Here is a 16,578-nt window from a genome sequence, read left to right as displayed (position 1 = left end):
GACTATGTGTGGGTATTTTCGACTGCAAATATCGTGGATATATCGACAAATATCGATAAATATCCAAAAATCAACTATATTTTCTTTGAATGTGGTCATTGTAAAGGTTGAATTTGATCAGTCCTTACAAGTGTGAATAATGGGGAAGATTGTGATGGGTCGAGTTTTGACTGAGCTCGCTTTGGGACGAGCTACCTACGTATCAAGTTTTTGTGATGAACTTGAATCAAGTCAGACGTAGTTCCTCTCCTATATTTTATAGGTAAGTACCCAATGCTTCCCCCCTTTCCTCCGTCAGCTCAGGTCCCTGTCTTGATGAGAATAAATGAGCTTTTAGACAGTGTATTCTTGAGCGCGACTGATGCTATGGCTTTAACCAACACAGCTACGTTGAGCGTTACTGCCCGTTGCGTGCATGTGTCAGGTTGTCACCTCATTCTGGACGAGGTGTTATGTTGTAACGATCTATCATGAGTCCTGGAGGTTGTCACCTTGTTCTGGACGAGGTGTTATGTTGTAACGATCTTCCATGAGTTTTCCTGATTCGTGTTGGACACGTGCATAATATATATAAATATATTATTCCCTCACAGTCGTACTTTTAATATAAATTACTCTCTAATGCTCAAAAATACACCTCAGAATTCCTACATATTACATTGACTTTTCATTCTTTAACAATGAATCTTGATTTTTTTTTTTCTACATATTACAATACTTGTTGCACTTAATCGAAGCGTTCAATCATATAGCACATCTATTAGATCTTCATTTGTGATTGAATCCATGATGAGAGTGTGAAGGCCGCAACCCCGATGTCCATAGATGCCTCACCTATAGAGTCTATCCAACACTCTAACGTCTTGAGAGAGGCGCACCAACACAACTCCAATCCACTTCATCAGTTGTCAATAGGGCGTGTTCAATTACATCACTTGCCAAAACCATGCTCCCACTAGTATCCTCCCCATCACTGCCATAAACCGCATCCATCATCTTGATCAGGCAATCTACAACATATTGCAGCCCTTTGGTTGAAGCCAGGATTTTACATCCTTCAATGGAGGTTGTTATTTGGGACAATAGGGGAAGCATAAATAAAACAGAATAGAATGGTCACTACACCATAACAGGCTATTTACAATGGCAAAAAATCGTTGCTAATAATTTTCACAACGCTTTTTAAGTGTTGCAAATATGGCGTGGGTAAAGTGTTGGAAATGTTTGCATTAGTTAATAAGTGTTGCAAACTGAAATTTCCAACGCTTGTTAACCATGGCAAGAAAAACTTTCCAATGGTTTTTAAGCGTTGCAAATATTATTTGTAACGTTTTTTTTTGATAATCGTATTATTTGTAACGCTGGTTTATGCCTGTTTCTTACAAAATTTTAGCAACGTTTTTAAATTTGTAACGGTTATGTATCGTTGCTAATGGGTTGCAAATAAAAAATAATCTCATATTTTGTAGCAACCAGCTAAACCTGCCCTATTTTATTATGACACACTTAACCTACAAAAATAAAAACTACTTGTTCTATATTGAAACAAACATCTCATTTTCATATTGAAACAAACATCTCAATTTCATGATAAAGTCCCTATTGCCTTTTCATACCATTTGACAAGTAAATAATAGCAAACACATGCAAAAGACTGAAAAAAATAAGATATTCGTTAAACTATGTATGCAATATAACTTTAAAATATTTTCTAAGAGTTACAAATTCATATTTACAAATAAGAGTAACACATTCAATACGATTTTCCAAGCAATCTCGAATCATTGCAATACAAGTATGGTGATGACTTCACTCACTATAAATCCTAGTGCGGCTCCACAAAGTCCATCTAATTCCTAAAAATTCACAAAACAAATAATGAACTTAGAAATACAATAGTACTAATTAAACTCATGCAATTAATTAAATATTTGAAAATCCACCTAAAAGAAGTAAGAAGTCCAACTAAGTTTTTGTGACACACATGACCAATAGCTTTAACTTCAACTCTGAACTCCTTTGCTTGGCCTCTTTAAAAAAAAACGAGCAATACATCTTTAGACAAGAAAAAAGATGTACAAATATAACATAATTTGAAAAAGAACCATTTGTCAACTTACAGATTGTTGAGGAGCTTCTTAACTGGCACTGGAGTCCCATTAATCAAATTACCACGGTAAACAACTCCATATCCACCCTCCCCAAGGAGGTTTTCCTTCAAAAACTGACTGGTTGCAAGCTCTAAGTCCCTCAATGTAAACCAGTGTCCCCAACCAAGGTGAGAGAACTCAGGCAAACCACTAAGCGGTGAAGGCGCAGTTATATGATATGAAGAAAATGACCTATATACAGTAACAGTCCCTTAGCTTCCTTCTTGTGGCCAAATTCCAGTTCAAGTAAATTGATAATATCACATATTGTGGTTTACATAGTAGCATTATAAGATAGTCGGACTTATGTGAAAAGAAGTATATCCTAAAATAACAAATAATCAGTTAGAATAGTAGTCTCCTCAGCTTAGTGAGCTACCTATCTGAATTGGCGGTGTGCAGTGCTAAATCTTGTAAGTTTGACTTACAAAGCATGATCAAATTGCACACTATTTCTATCATGGTAATGACAATATTATCAGCCTCCAACTAAAATATAATAATAGTATCTAGATGAAGCTATTTGCTCCTTAAGCAGATAATGATCGTTCAATTAGAATTACAAATCATACTGATAATCAAGAAATTCAGATGATTAACACTTTTATCCGAATAGAAAATACGAGAAAATATATTTAAAATAAAAAAAGGTGGGGAGAAGAAGAACTAAAAGCCATTAACTTACACTTGCAATGATAAGAAATGCTGCAACGGGATATTTCTTCATTCTAAATGGAGGAACAGAATATATGGCCCCAAGAAAAAGTCCAAGGAAGTACAGGGAACTAATGAATGGACCAAAGTTGAAGCTAACGATCTAAACACCTGCAACTGCAAAAAATAAGACCAAGGACCATGCTGATTGAACTGAGAGATCCCCTGCGGCTATAGTTAAATAAGGCTTGTTTACCTTACAAACAACAAAATGCATCGAACCTAAAAATAATAAGAACTATGTAATAGATGCTTATATTATATAAGGCTGTGTATCATTAAATGATTAAGATGAAGTAAAATAGGAACGTGGATCATTCTGTATTTGCTTACTTGTCAATACCAACATCATAGATCTGATTAATGCCCACTATATAACCATTACCACATATAAGAGCAAAAACACCACATAGTGCCTTGAACAACAATGGCCACTTAATTAGATCCGTGTTTTCAATCAAAGCTCTTGATACCAAAGCACTGCAATAAAAACAAACAGATGAACAACAATCATTGCTTTGGGGACTAACATAAACAGTAAGCAAGGCCCAAATATATGTTTGACAAACAAGTTATTAGCAAAGCACTAGCATGATTACTACTTACACAGAACCCAATGCAGTCCCCCATATTGTATGTGGCCTTAAGAATCTCCAGAATGCATCTTTGAACACTAAAAACTTTTTTAATAATGGATCATCAGATCCCGCATCTCCAACTTGGGTAGAGTCCTGCACATGTACATATCAAAATGTGTAAAATTAGACCCCGAGCTAAAAAAAAATGATTATTAAAAAAAAACACTCATTTTCATATAAGAATTACAGTAACTTAACATACCCAAACAGAGAAATGCCTCGTTCTTCGACTTGATATCGACTTAGTGAAGTTTCTACTACTAAAACTGGATGAATTCTTGGTGGAATTTGTCGAAAAATGACTAGTAATTTTTAAAGGTAGTAGACTTTATCCGTATCGTATCTTATGATGATGAGAAGTAGTGATACAATGGGGTGGAATTATAGTTGAAGGAGTGGAGGAGTAGGGCGTGGGAGAGGGTAGGAAGATACTGTTCTAGCGTCGGTTTGCAATCAACTCAACCCTTTCTTTCAAATCACGATATACCCACTGTATCGTCGAAATATCGCGATATTTTGTACTATGCTCAAGACTATGTAAAGAACCACCAACCAACCATCACCATCCCATTTTAACACCTCTTAAAATCCAACCTCCATTCATTAAAAATCCACCAATCTCTGAGGACTGCACCACGAAACCATTTCAAAGAAATCTCAAATTCGCACTTAAGCCAATTGCCTTTGAGATCATTCATAATTTTCTAAACATTCCCAATAAAAAGACTTTGCCCAATATACAAACACAAGAGTCCATCATTTCAGTAGTTGAGAAACCTGGTATGTCCTATTCCCCATCATCTGAGCCACATGAAGGACATATACTACCAACCTCTCACTCTTTTTGACAATTCAACTATGATAGGTTATTGCATAAGTTCCATGATGGGTTATACAAACATTCTCTTATCATTCTGCATCTTACACTCTAACTATATCATTTCATTTTATTTGGGGGTGTATGCTTTCATATGTTTTTCTATAAAGATCCCCAACTATTTAGATTATTAGTATATAGTTAACAACATATCTCATGTATAGTCTTGGGAAATCTTACTTAAAACGACCCACATATAGTCTTGCATATCTTACTATAAAAGATTTGTGTTATGTTTTCTCGATGCATTCCATAGGAGTGCATCATTAAAGTAACCGGACCACTCCAATTGGAGTGTGTGGTTATAAGTGTCGGAACCTAAGTCCACGTATATCTCACATATTCTTTGAAAAATACTTTTTACTCGTCGTTTGAGTAAATGTGATCCTATAGAGCAAGTATACAATTTTCTTTTTCTTTTTTTTTACATTTATTTTTCAAAATAGTTATTTTTCTCCATTCTCATTATGAAAGCTTCTTGATACATCAATAGTTATGTGATTTTTCAAAAACAAAACCGGCAATGAATTCCACCTAGACCAACCCTTAGAAGTACGCAATCTCCATTCTTCTAAGGGCGGTTTGAGGATCAGTTATGTGTTACTAAGAGTCGCACATATCACCATGCAACTTCTGTCTCAGCTTAAACCATATAGATACCAATTGTCTCTTGCTCACTGATAAGCACCCAAAACTGTATTATAAAACCCCGTAGAGACGTAACATTTCAGTTAATTATGTGCTTAATAATCATGAAATAATCGTATTTTTGTGCTTTTGCAGGTTTGTACAACCAACGTAAAAATGAGGATATAGCCAGTATTTAAGCACAGAATAGTGTGTCTACATAAAGCTTTCCAAGTTAGCTCATGCAAACCTCAACAAAACCCGCCTAAATCCCAGAAACTCCAACAAGACGATTCCAAGTCAGAAAGGGATTATGTTCACATAAGCATCAGACTTCCGAAGCTCATATCTTTTGAATTGGGACTCCAATTTTGGCGAGTGGGCTGCTCAGACGATCATTGCGACGAACTCTACGCAAAGGCAGAAAGTTGTAAAAATGCAAAAAGACCGGCCCACCACTAGACACAGCATATGGACCCACTATGCGGGCCCATAAGATTGGATAATTCATCATGCAAGTTAAGACAAAATGTGTAAATAATTGGCACAAATTGACACCTTTCATGACATTAATGAAGTTGACTAGATTTAGGTGCTAATAGTGTAAAAAAAAATGCAAGGTGTCAATTTGTTTTGATTTGGAGATAAGATAGAAGTTAATGTTATTAATGGTGGGAGTTGGTTCACGTTGGTGAAAGGAGAGAAAGCTTGAAATGGGCTGATTTGTATTTCATTTTTGACACATTCCATTCATTCCATGTTCATGTATGTCATTTTTCTAAGTTAAGTGTAATAATGTTAATGGAAGCTAAGATAATTTTATAAATAAAATTTCTTCCTTTCTAGCTTAAAAATTCATCTCTTGCATTCTTCTTCTTCTTGAATTCAGCATACATCCAACATATCTTTGCATCTCTTTCCTAGGATCATGAGCTAAAACCCTCCCAAGGGGAGGGTCAATGATGCTCATGTGAGGATCAGTGCACGTTTTAGTAGTCCATAATCACTACTTAGGAAAATAGGTTTTGTTGTACATCCGGTCCTAAAATGACTGAGTCTGATCAAGTTTGGAGTGCTGATACTCCAGATCAGTCTCGTGCGAGACCCAATTAACACTAAGTAAAGTCTCGTGCGAGATCCTATGGTAGCCCTCAGCCTGCTAGTTTGCCCAGCTGGTGTATAATTGAACTAGGAGTTGAAATGATATTCCAGAGATGGAATGTCAATTCAACCCCTCATGCTAGCAAGATGAACTCAGTTATGAGTACATCTTACTAGGGATCGATACTTGATGCCGTTCCGGGTTTGTCTATGAGCTCGAGACGGATTAGAGATGTAGTGATAAGGTGCTCTAAAAGTTTGTAACTGATCTTGCATGAGTAGGTTAATCCTCTCCTTATCTTTCTCTCTCTATTTATTTAAGAAACAACTTGCAGATTTTAGATAACTTGTGTAGTAAGTAATTGTTAGGAAAAAGAAATCTTCAAAATACCAAAACAAAAATCCTTCTCACTTAGTTCTTTAAGGTGCTAGATTTCAGTTGTGATATCATTCTTGTCTTAAGGTTGGAACGAAAACCTTATTCTACACATACCGACAAAAACTCGTAAGGAAAAATTGAGTTTTAACACGTAGTAGGTAGAGAAAATCTAATTTCATAAGTTACTTAAAAGTGTTAACACCACTCACCAACATATCATCACGTCAACCATCAAATACATTCAGGCAAGGTACCTACAACAATCAGAATAGAGCATTAGTTCCAATCCCATTTTAACCAGAACTACCAAAATCCACCAAAGAGACCTAGTTCCTCCACCACCCACTAGTGTCCAATCAGCTAAACTCTTCCATTATGTTTTGCACAGTAAACCCCCCAACACACATAACTGAAGCCACAGTCTGACTGGATTTGGTTCAATAAAGAGCTGACATGAAAGTTACTTGCGATTACCATTTATGGTTTGTTTTCAAAAACTAGCATTAAAAATCGCGACATTTGATTACGAGTATGTTAAAACATCTCTCCATAGTTTTCAAAACTAGAGGATATAAAAATGAAAATTATACGCCCCGGAGTAACCAAAATGATACTGGATCAACGTATAATTTTATCTTCTTGTCAAAATCTCTATATGGTTAGAGATACCTTTAGATTGAGAAAAACAATTACTTAAAAAAACACACACACACACACACACACACACACACACACACACACATTTCATATGTGCCAATATAGATAGTTGTTTACATACTTTTTATTTCTTCAATCGTAGTCTAATCATAATCATGCATGCATGTTAGATTTTCTGCATTTCATATATGTTTTCAAAAATACAAAAAAACCAAAAAGATTTTATAGTATAATAAATATCCATAGTATAATAAAACCATGTATTTCTAGTTCTATATCAAACAACCCACGCCCCAAACTTATTTGGGGGTGGCGTATTTTCATTATGAAGAACAAAATACAGGTGTATCACCGTTTTTGCTCATATTTCTATGGTAATCTCTTTCCTTATCTTTTCATACCTTGAGGACAAGCATAATTCTATGTGTATAGTAACATTTTGCAAAAACTAGACATTTTCTATATAGTATATATAATAGTATATTTCTTCCTTTCTAAATTTTTTTTGAAAAAGACCAAAAATATTTTTTCGTTTAGTATTAAAAAGTCTTGTTTTCTTTTTCTATGATGAATAAAAAGTTTAGAAGTCTCATTATAGCAAAAGAGTAAGGACTTGTTCTTCGTACTTAGACTAATATACATACAATAGTTTCTGCATCTTTTCATGAATGACATGCATAAGTATTTGTTTCTATATAGCAGTGAGTTTCCGAAGCCAAGGTTAGAACAATTAAGTTTCATATCCTGTGAGAATCTAGCTAAAAGCCACATCTGAATGAGTATTGAGTGATGATACAAAGTGATAGGGTTATATACTAAAAGTATTACTTTTGTATTAACTCTAATTCTTTATATTTTGAATGAGAATCATATGGGCAAATGTTATGCATATTAGTTATATGCATGTGTATAATACTTTATGTTGTAGATGATATGGTGTGGACACACAGAAGATCATATCATCAGTACTTTATGTTGTTATCTAATCCATTGGTACGGTTGTAGTATAATATGGTATTTGTCTATCTTGACTATAGGATTACACTAGTACATTTTATGTGTATTGAACATGACCAAGTGAGGTTGTTTCTCTTTATACTGATTATATAAGATAACAAATGCCTATGTTATTATGGATGCTTGTCTTCTTAATTCGGATATAATAACGGGCACTTACGTGCATTGTACATTGTTTTAAATCATCAATGAGTGAGATTCATTTGTAAATCAACAAACTCAATGGATTGGGTAATGACATTGTATGTAAGGTGTGTTGTTGATTATAGAAGGAATCCGTGTCCCGCAAGAAGTCGGGCTAATGATGTCCCCTTGAGGAGCTCATAAAGATTGTCATGTAAACCTTGCAGGTAGATTTGATCCGACATGACAATGAGGTTGAGTGGTACTACTCAAGGACATAAGAAGTTGATTAATGTAGTTGTCAGTAACTTGAGTTAATCAACGGGCATTCGATATCTTAAACACGGGGAAATCAACGAGCATATAATATGGAGCCCATAAACGCTGACACGTAATTTGGGATTAGGGCGGTAGTGCAACAATGACCTTTAGTGGAATAAGCCATTTGTTGACGGACTTGGGCCGTGTATTCTGGGCGAACATGGGAAGCCCAAGCCCGTCAGGAGGCCCAACCCTAATTTCTCCTCATGGTCCCTGTTGTAGCCTATAAATAGAAACCTTTCTTCTTGACTGAAATTTACTATTCATCTTGATTGAAAAGAGAGGCAAGAAAAGATAGAAAAATCAGTTCTAGCTTTGTGAGAAAGAAAGGGGTTGGTAGATCGTTGCCCACACAACATCCAATCTATTGAAAGGAATACAATAGAAGATCAAGAGGTTGATTTCGGATTTCATAGCTATTGGATTCTCAGAGTTATCTCAACCGGATTTACAGGTATGTTTTCCAATCCAAAATCGTGAGAACCATTAATTCCGCTGCGCGTGGTTTTCACGGTTTGTAGAAATATTCATTCTGAAATAACGATTCCTACACAAAGGATGCCCGGATAGAAAGACCACACGTCCACTTGCTTGATCCCCACGCCATATCCTATGAGAGAATTTAGGCCCTTTTTGGATCGATATAGCCAAATAAATGTTAAAAACCCAAAAAGATAGTTTTCTTCTAGTTAACCATCTTGAGCCTTCACCCTTTCTAAAAGCTTTTTTATTATTCACCAAAAATTCCTAACCCATTACAACACACAATAAAAAGCTTACCCAGCTGATAAGTTGAGAACTGGATGGATATCAGAAAAAGAGAAGAGAAGACCTTGTACAAAAACAAAACAGTTATTTGCTTCAAAAAGAAAAGAAAAGAAAGACCTATCCAAAACCAAAACTCTAAAAAATTCGAAGGAGTCAAAAATCGAATCTACCAAAAGTTCAAAATCAAAAGGAGACGATATCATAAATAAAAAGAATCAAAAGCAAAGTTAGAACTCCCAAAATTCAAAATCATATGGAGTCACAAAGCCAAAGGGCTAAAAGAATGTATCACAATTCGGAAGCAAAAGAACAAAACGAGGTTCTTCTCTGGTTACACGTATCTCGAAGACCAAGTTTTTCGACTTATCAGATTTTATTTTTCCCTTCCTTTTTCTTTCTAAACCATCACCCTACCCCGTAACTCCTATTAAAAGACCTCTAGCTTGATTAGGAATAGGATGGTGTGATAGTAAGTGGAAAGCGTGATCAATCGACCCCAATTTCTTTGGACGTCATTTGAGTATGCGAGGAATATAAGTGCCCGCTGCACTTGAGAGAACGAACCTTGAGTGAATCTATCAGAGAGTTGTGATTGCAACATACCCCTGTGAGAATCTACCTTAAGGAAGCTCTCTAAAAGCCTCAGAAACGACTCTGCTTTTACATATTATTACTCATGTTTTGCTCATTTATTTTTAGATGATTAAATTACTATATATATGTTATTCTAAATTCAAAGGAGCTTATCCTTATTCCCTGCTAATGAGATGTATGAACTTCTGAGATTAAATAAGGAAACAAGACCCTTTGTGCTAAATAGAAGAAGTTTGTGAGTACCTTTTCTGGAAAACTCTCACGAGGCTTTAGGCTCATCCACTAGGGAATTTCTAGTGGTTTAAGGCCTTGTTGTATATGTTCAATGCAATCACACTCTGCAAAACGAGATTAGTATAACTAATAATAAATCACTCATTTGTCATCTTAGTTTTTCTTCTCATCCTTGCTTGAGGACAAGCAAGATGCTATTTGAGGGTGGTGATCAACTCCCAAATGTGCATTTTATTACCCGTATATTACTGCATTATAGTCCCTCTTACGCTTAATGAAAAGACAACTCATAGCTTTTACTGCCTTTTTCAGGTTGAGGAGTATTTCAGACCACTTATCATAAAAGTTGCATCTTAGCACCAAAAGAAGCATTAATCACGCTTATTATGAAGACCAATAGCTGCTGTGGAAAAGTATTGAAAAATTCAAAGTCAACTGGTCAATGTCAACAGTCAAAGTTGTCAATTCAGAAGACCAAAGATGGAGGCCTTTATCTCAAATTATAAAGACTTTCTCCCTAAACCTACCTTGGTCATGAAGAAACCAAAAAGCAAAAGCAAAAGCAAAAGTGAAAAGGTGAGGTGTCTAATTTGTAATGGAGAAGGGCAAATCTATAAAAGGCAAAAGTAGGGGTATATAAGCTAAAAGAAAGGGAAAGAGAAACCCATCCATTGTCTTAGGATCCAAACTATTTGGTTTGTTTAATTCTTGTCTTGTTTTTCAATTTATGTTTTTATTTTTCTTGTTATTTTAATTCCTTTCAATCAACTTGTTATTTCCTTGTTCTTTATTTCAATCAACTTGTTATTTACTTGTCTTTGTTTCAATCTTCAAACTTGTTTGCTTGCTTTCATTTGGGTTATTTAGACTTTGGTCCTACTATTAATAGCGAAATTAGGCTTTGGTCCTACTTTTCAAATTTATTAGGCTTTGGTCCTACTTTTTTCCTTGACTGTGAGTCAATATAGTTGACCCTGGTCAAGCTGCTTGTTATTTTAAAATGGCCAGAATACCCCTCCATGTGCATGTCACGTGTTTTTATGATGACGTATTTGTTTTGCCACGTGTCGATATAGGGTGTGGTAATAGAGAACTAAAAAATTGGACCGTCAATTTGTTGTTGTGCACATCTCGAGGAGTTGGTGAACAAGGAGGGAAAATTCCCACCATTTTTCTCTCTCACTCCACCTGATCGCGTTGTATGAAACCTAACTCTCTTTCTCTCTCATGCTAAGCTCTCCTAATTTTCGTCAAAACCGAAACTTTTTACTCTCAAAACTAACATCTCATCGTGGGTTTTTGTCAAAACCAAAACATTCATTCCAAAACATGAGGGAAGTTTTTGTGGTTAGTTCGAGTGGTGTTGATGTGGTCTACACTAGCTATTTCTACTGATAGACGAGTTTGCTCTCGAGATTTCTCTCCTTTCTTAATTATTGCAGACCGTGAACCTTTTTGTTATGCATTGTAAGTATAAAGCTTTGATTTTTACCCATTTTTATATGAGTTGAATATGAGTTTGCATACATGAATCTGTTTGGTGATTTTTTTACATGAATTTGTTTAGTTAGTTCTTTTCATTCGCAATCACACCACATAATTTTATGTGAAATAATTTTAGGGTTTAGCACGAACTGTGATTGATTCTGTTGCATGTTTCTTGCATGTAGATGGACTAAAAACTAATCTTTTAAATTTTTGTGAGTTTAAAAACTAATATTTTATTGTGCACTAGGATTAAAAACCAAATTTTAATTTGTTATGATATTTTTTTAAAGTGTTTGATATTGAATGCATGTGGAATAGTACATGAAGTGTTTGTTTTGGGGTCCTCTGTTTTGATATTTGATGTCCCTATCCCTTTTCTAATTGTATGTTGTTGTTATGTCCAGTACTATGGCTCGTCCTTTGTTAGGTAAGAAGCCATTTGTGATACATTATGGTGGAAATTGGGAGACAACTATCCCTGGGAAGGTTAATAGTAATGATTACAAAGGTGGCATGCAGAAGTATGTGAAAGTTGATGGGGATGAGTTCTGTTTGATAGATTTGAAAAGGGATGTCCAAAAATTGGTTGGTGAAGGAGTTGGTTTTCAGATTGCAAGTATCATTCAAGGGTATATATGTAGGATAACATAGGATAAGGACCTTATGTATCTGTGGGATGAGCTTAAACCTGAGAAAGACAAAAAATACCACATATTTGTTTTCCCAATTCCAACAAGTAAAAAACCCACTAGAGCTCCTGTAATTCCCTCCACTGCTGCTCCAATTAAGTCCCCAACAAAAATTGCTCTACCAGTTAAGTCCTCCAAAAATAATGGTCCACCAGTTAAGTCCTCCAAACCAATGTCTCCAGCAGTCAAGTCCCCCCAGAAGATTCCTCTTCCAGTTAAGTCCTCCAAAAAAATATCTCCAACAGTCAAGTCCCCCAGAAGATTCCTCCTCTAGTCAAGTCCCCCCAAAATATTCCTTCACTAGTACCCACAACTCCAAAGAACAAAAGTGTACAAATTAGTCAGAGTGTTAGGAGATCCCCAAGATTCACATAAACTCCCCAACCTTCTAAAACATCAGTTAACCCTATTAGTACTGGACAAAAGGCCCAAATACTTCCAAAAGTCACATTTAAGAAGGTTTGCAAGGCTTCACATACTGGTTACTAAACCATTTTTAGGTCCTAATGGAGAGCCATTGGTGTTGGAAATTTCTGATGATGAAGTGGCAGAAAATGTTGAGGGATCTAAGAATATGGTGGAGTCTTAGTTACCACCCATGGATCAGGATTTCTGTACTCAGAATATTCATGAATATCTTGATGAACTAGAACATGCTAGTGAGGGATTAAATGATGCTGAGAATGCTGAGAATATGGTTTATGAATATGATAATGCTGAGTTGAATGGTGGTTTGAATGGTGAGTTGAATGATGGTTAGTGAGTTTAATGGTGGTTTGAATGATGAGTTTAATGCTGAGTTGAATGCTACCTGGAAGTGATGATGAAGGGGATAAGTATAAGTATGATAAAACCTTTGGCCCAGTTTTTGGAAGTTGGATGGATGCAGGCTATGACAGTATTGAAAGTGAATCTGATGATGATAAGTACAGTCCAACAAATAGTGATTACTCAGATAATGACTTAGATAATGACATAGATCCAATGGTGGTGGATGAAGAAGTACATAATTTAGAAGAAGAGTTACAAGGTTCTGTGTTGGCCAATGTTATGGGGCTATCAAGAAACATCTATGAGGAAGAGGAGGGGGCAAAGGTGGCAGACCCAGTAGTTGAGAAGTTTGGGTTATGTGAGTTGAAGCCCAAGATGAGCTGGCCTACTGTTGATGCTTGCAGGGAGTTTTTTGTGACAATGGCAATTAAACATAGGTTTAGTTTCAGACAAGTTAGAAATGACAAGTTTAGGGTGAGTCTAGTGTGTAAATAGCCATCATGTAAATGGACTGTATCTGCTAGTATAACCAAAAAAGACATGCACACCTTCATTCTTAGGAAATGGCATGATGTACATACATGTGAAGCTGATGAGAAGAACAAGAACACACAGGCTAAAGTACTTTGGGTTGCTAAAGTATTTCTAGATAAGATGAGAGATCATCCAAATTTCAAACCAACTGATATAGTAAAAGAAGTGTTTAATAAATATAGAGTGAGCATATCATACTGGACTGCTTGGAAGAGTAGATGGCTGATGCTTGAAGCAATACATGAAAATTATGAATAAGGTTATAAACTAGTCCATGAGTTGTGTAGGTAGATACTTAAGAGGAACCCAGGTAGCATTGCCAAGCATTTTGTGAGTGATGGAACTAAGTCTTTCATTGGTGTTGTTGTTGCATTCAAGTCATCAATATAATAGATGGGTGGTTGAATGGATGTAGACCAATAGTTGGTCTTGATGGTTGTTTTCTCAAAGGTATGTATGGTGGATGTTGCTTAACAACTATAAGACTTGATGCCATGAATGGAATATTCCCTCTTGATGTCTATGTTTGTCAAGGGGAGAACAAGGATACATGGATGCAATTGTTATGCCACTTGAAGCCTCATCTAGACAAGCATAATGATAAGGTTAGCTTCATGAGTGACAGACAGAAGGGGTTGATACATGTTGTAGCTCACTATTTTCCAGATTCCAATCACAGGTACACCCTATACATTTTGTTATGCTTATACACATGCTAAATTATGCACATTTATTTAAGATGCTTATGCATGTTTTTTTATGTAGATATTGCTTCAAACATATGTACAAGAACTTTAAAAATATTTACAGTGGTGAGCTGTGGGAAAATCTAGTCTGGGGAGCTGCAAGGGCATACAAGAAGCAAGAACTTACAAGAATATTGGGTATCATTAACAAAAATGACCCAAAAGCTTTAGATTGGTTGGATAGAGAGCTAAGGAGTAGTTGGGCTAGGGCACACTTTGATTGGATCTCAAAGTGTGATGAACTGACTAATAATTTTAGTGAGTCCTTCAATAACTAGATACTCAAAATCAGAGATAAACCATTGGTTCGCTTTATAGACAGGTACAACCTAGACTTGTTGAATTTGGTTTATGAGAGAAGAGAGTTGTCCATGGAGCTAGTTGAAGGAGATGTAGTCCCAAATGTGTATTTCATGATTAAAAAGAGCGAGTTGAGGATTGGTATGAGATTAAAGGTGTTTCAGATACTAAATATTTAGTAATCAACAACAAGAGTGGGAAGAGGTATAATGTTGATCTTGGGAAGTTTGAATGCTCATGCATTAAGTGGCAAATGTCAGGAATTCCTTGTGCACATGTAGTTGCTGTCATAAAAAAGAAGAGAGGGGAAAAGTGGTCAAGGTAAATTGTATCATTTTTAAATATTTACTTATGTGTACATTAATTTCTGTTGTATATATTTTAACCCTATATTTTATGATAGGTATTGCGGTCCATATTTTAGTGTTGAGACATTCAGGAGAACTTATGCAAACTATCTTTATCTACTGGAGAACATTGAGGATTGGGAAGAAATAGTAAGTAATGCATATGCTGTTATCTATCTTGATTGTATAGGATATTAATTATCTACCATTATCTTTATTCACAGGATGACCCAGAAGAGTTGGTACTACCTCCTAAAGTGGCTAATAAGGTAGGAAGGCCAAGAAAACAAAGAATTAGGGGGGATGATGAACCACCTAAAACAAGAAGGAAGTGCACAAAGTGTGGAGAACCAGGTCACAACTCTATAACATGTGATCAAAGATAGAAGGGGATATATGGCAAAAAGAAAAGGAAAGGTGTCCCTGGACAAGAAGAACCAACTGATGCCCTAGTGCAGCAGCATCAAGAAGCCCCAATGCAGTAGCAGCAGCAACATCAAAGGACCAATCAAGCCCCGGTCAGAAGAACATCAAGAAGCCCAATGCATGCAAAAGAAGAACATCATCAAGGACCAAGCTGAAGCCCGGTCAGCAGAAAGCAAAGAGCATCAAGAAGCCCCAATGCAGCAGCAGCAACATCAAGAAGCCCCAGTACAGTAGTAGCAGCATCAAGGACCAACTGAAGAGGATCACCAGAAGGAGGTAGAGTAGGGAGAGGAAGAGGAAGAGGCAGAGCAAAAGGAAGAGCAAACATAAGGGGTGGAAGGGATGGAAGAGGCAGAGGAGTACATGAGCCAGTTAGCCAGAGAACAAGGGGATTGCATCATTTGTTGTTTGGTGATGGCCCAGATACACCTTCAACTCCTCCAGTGAATGCAACTATATCAACTCATGAGCCACTTAGTCAGACTCAATAGTAAGTGGATTTTGCAAGTATATTTTGTATATTTTGCTACTTGTAAGGGGATTGCATCTTTCGCTACTTTTGTATATCATATGTCAAGTCAGGAAGTGTTTGTTTGTACTTAAGCTACTGGTGTTGGTCTGCTGAAGTGTTGTGTCTGTTTTCTATTTCTGATGGTTTAGGTCAAAGTGTTGTGTTTGTTTCTCATGGTTCAGGTCTACTGGGATTTCATTTTGAAATTTGATGTAAGAAAGAACCCTTGTTTGTACTACCAATTTATAATTATTCCCCTTTTGTTATGATCATCTTTTTTATGTTCTGCAGATAGGTTGATATGGTTTTGGGATTTTATGCTGCTACAACTTACATTTTATTAGAATAGAACAATTAGATCACCTTTACATTGATACAGACATTATAGCCTCACTTAGGGTAGTCAAGAAGACAATAATACTCATTACCACACACATCACAGTCTAGTATAAGAGTAGTCTTCTTCTCAGTAGGCACCATAGGTTGGTTGGAAACACCATAAAGCATCTGGTGGTTGTAACACCCAACCATGTCACATGAAAGCCACATTTCAATTACTTTGCCCG

The 16,578-nt window shown here is 36.1% G+C and overlaps 1 long non-coding RNA gene and 1 pseudogene across 1 annotated transcript; one reads left to right on the top strand and one right to left on the bottom strand.

The window, feature by feature from the left end:
• Window positions 1-1,592: 1,592 nt before the first annotated feature.
• Window positions 1,593-3,954, bottom strand: LOC147488073 (uncharacterized). The gene is made up of 6 exons (XR_015202355.1): window positions 3,705-3,954; window positions 3,471-3,595; window positions 2,836-3,344; window positions 2,121-2,342; window positions 1,944-2,030; window positions 1,593-1,856 (listed from the first exon to the last, which is right to left on the bottom strand). It is a non-coding gene; the product is annotated as an uncharacterized LOC147488073 (long non-coding RNA).
• Window positions 3,955-14,134: 10,180 nt separating this feature from the next.
• LOC147488072 (uncharacterized) lies at window positions 14,135-15,781 on the top strand (annotated as a pseudogene).
• Window positions 15,782-16,578: the final 797 nt, after the last annotated feature.

This window comes from Coptis chinensis, chromosome 7 (genome assembly GCF_015680905.1).
Source record: "Coptis chinensis isolate HL-2020 chromosome 7, ASM1568090v1, whole genome shotgun sequence".
Classification (NCBI taxonomy): domain Eukaryota; kingdom Viridiplantae; phylum Streptophyta; class Magnoliopsida; order Ranunculales; family Ranunculaceae; genus Coptis; species Coptis chinensis.
This window is presented reverse-complemented; position numbering and strand designations above follow the sequence as displayed.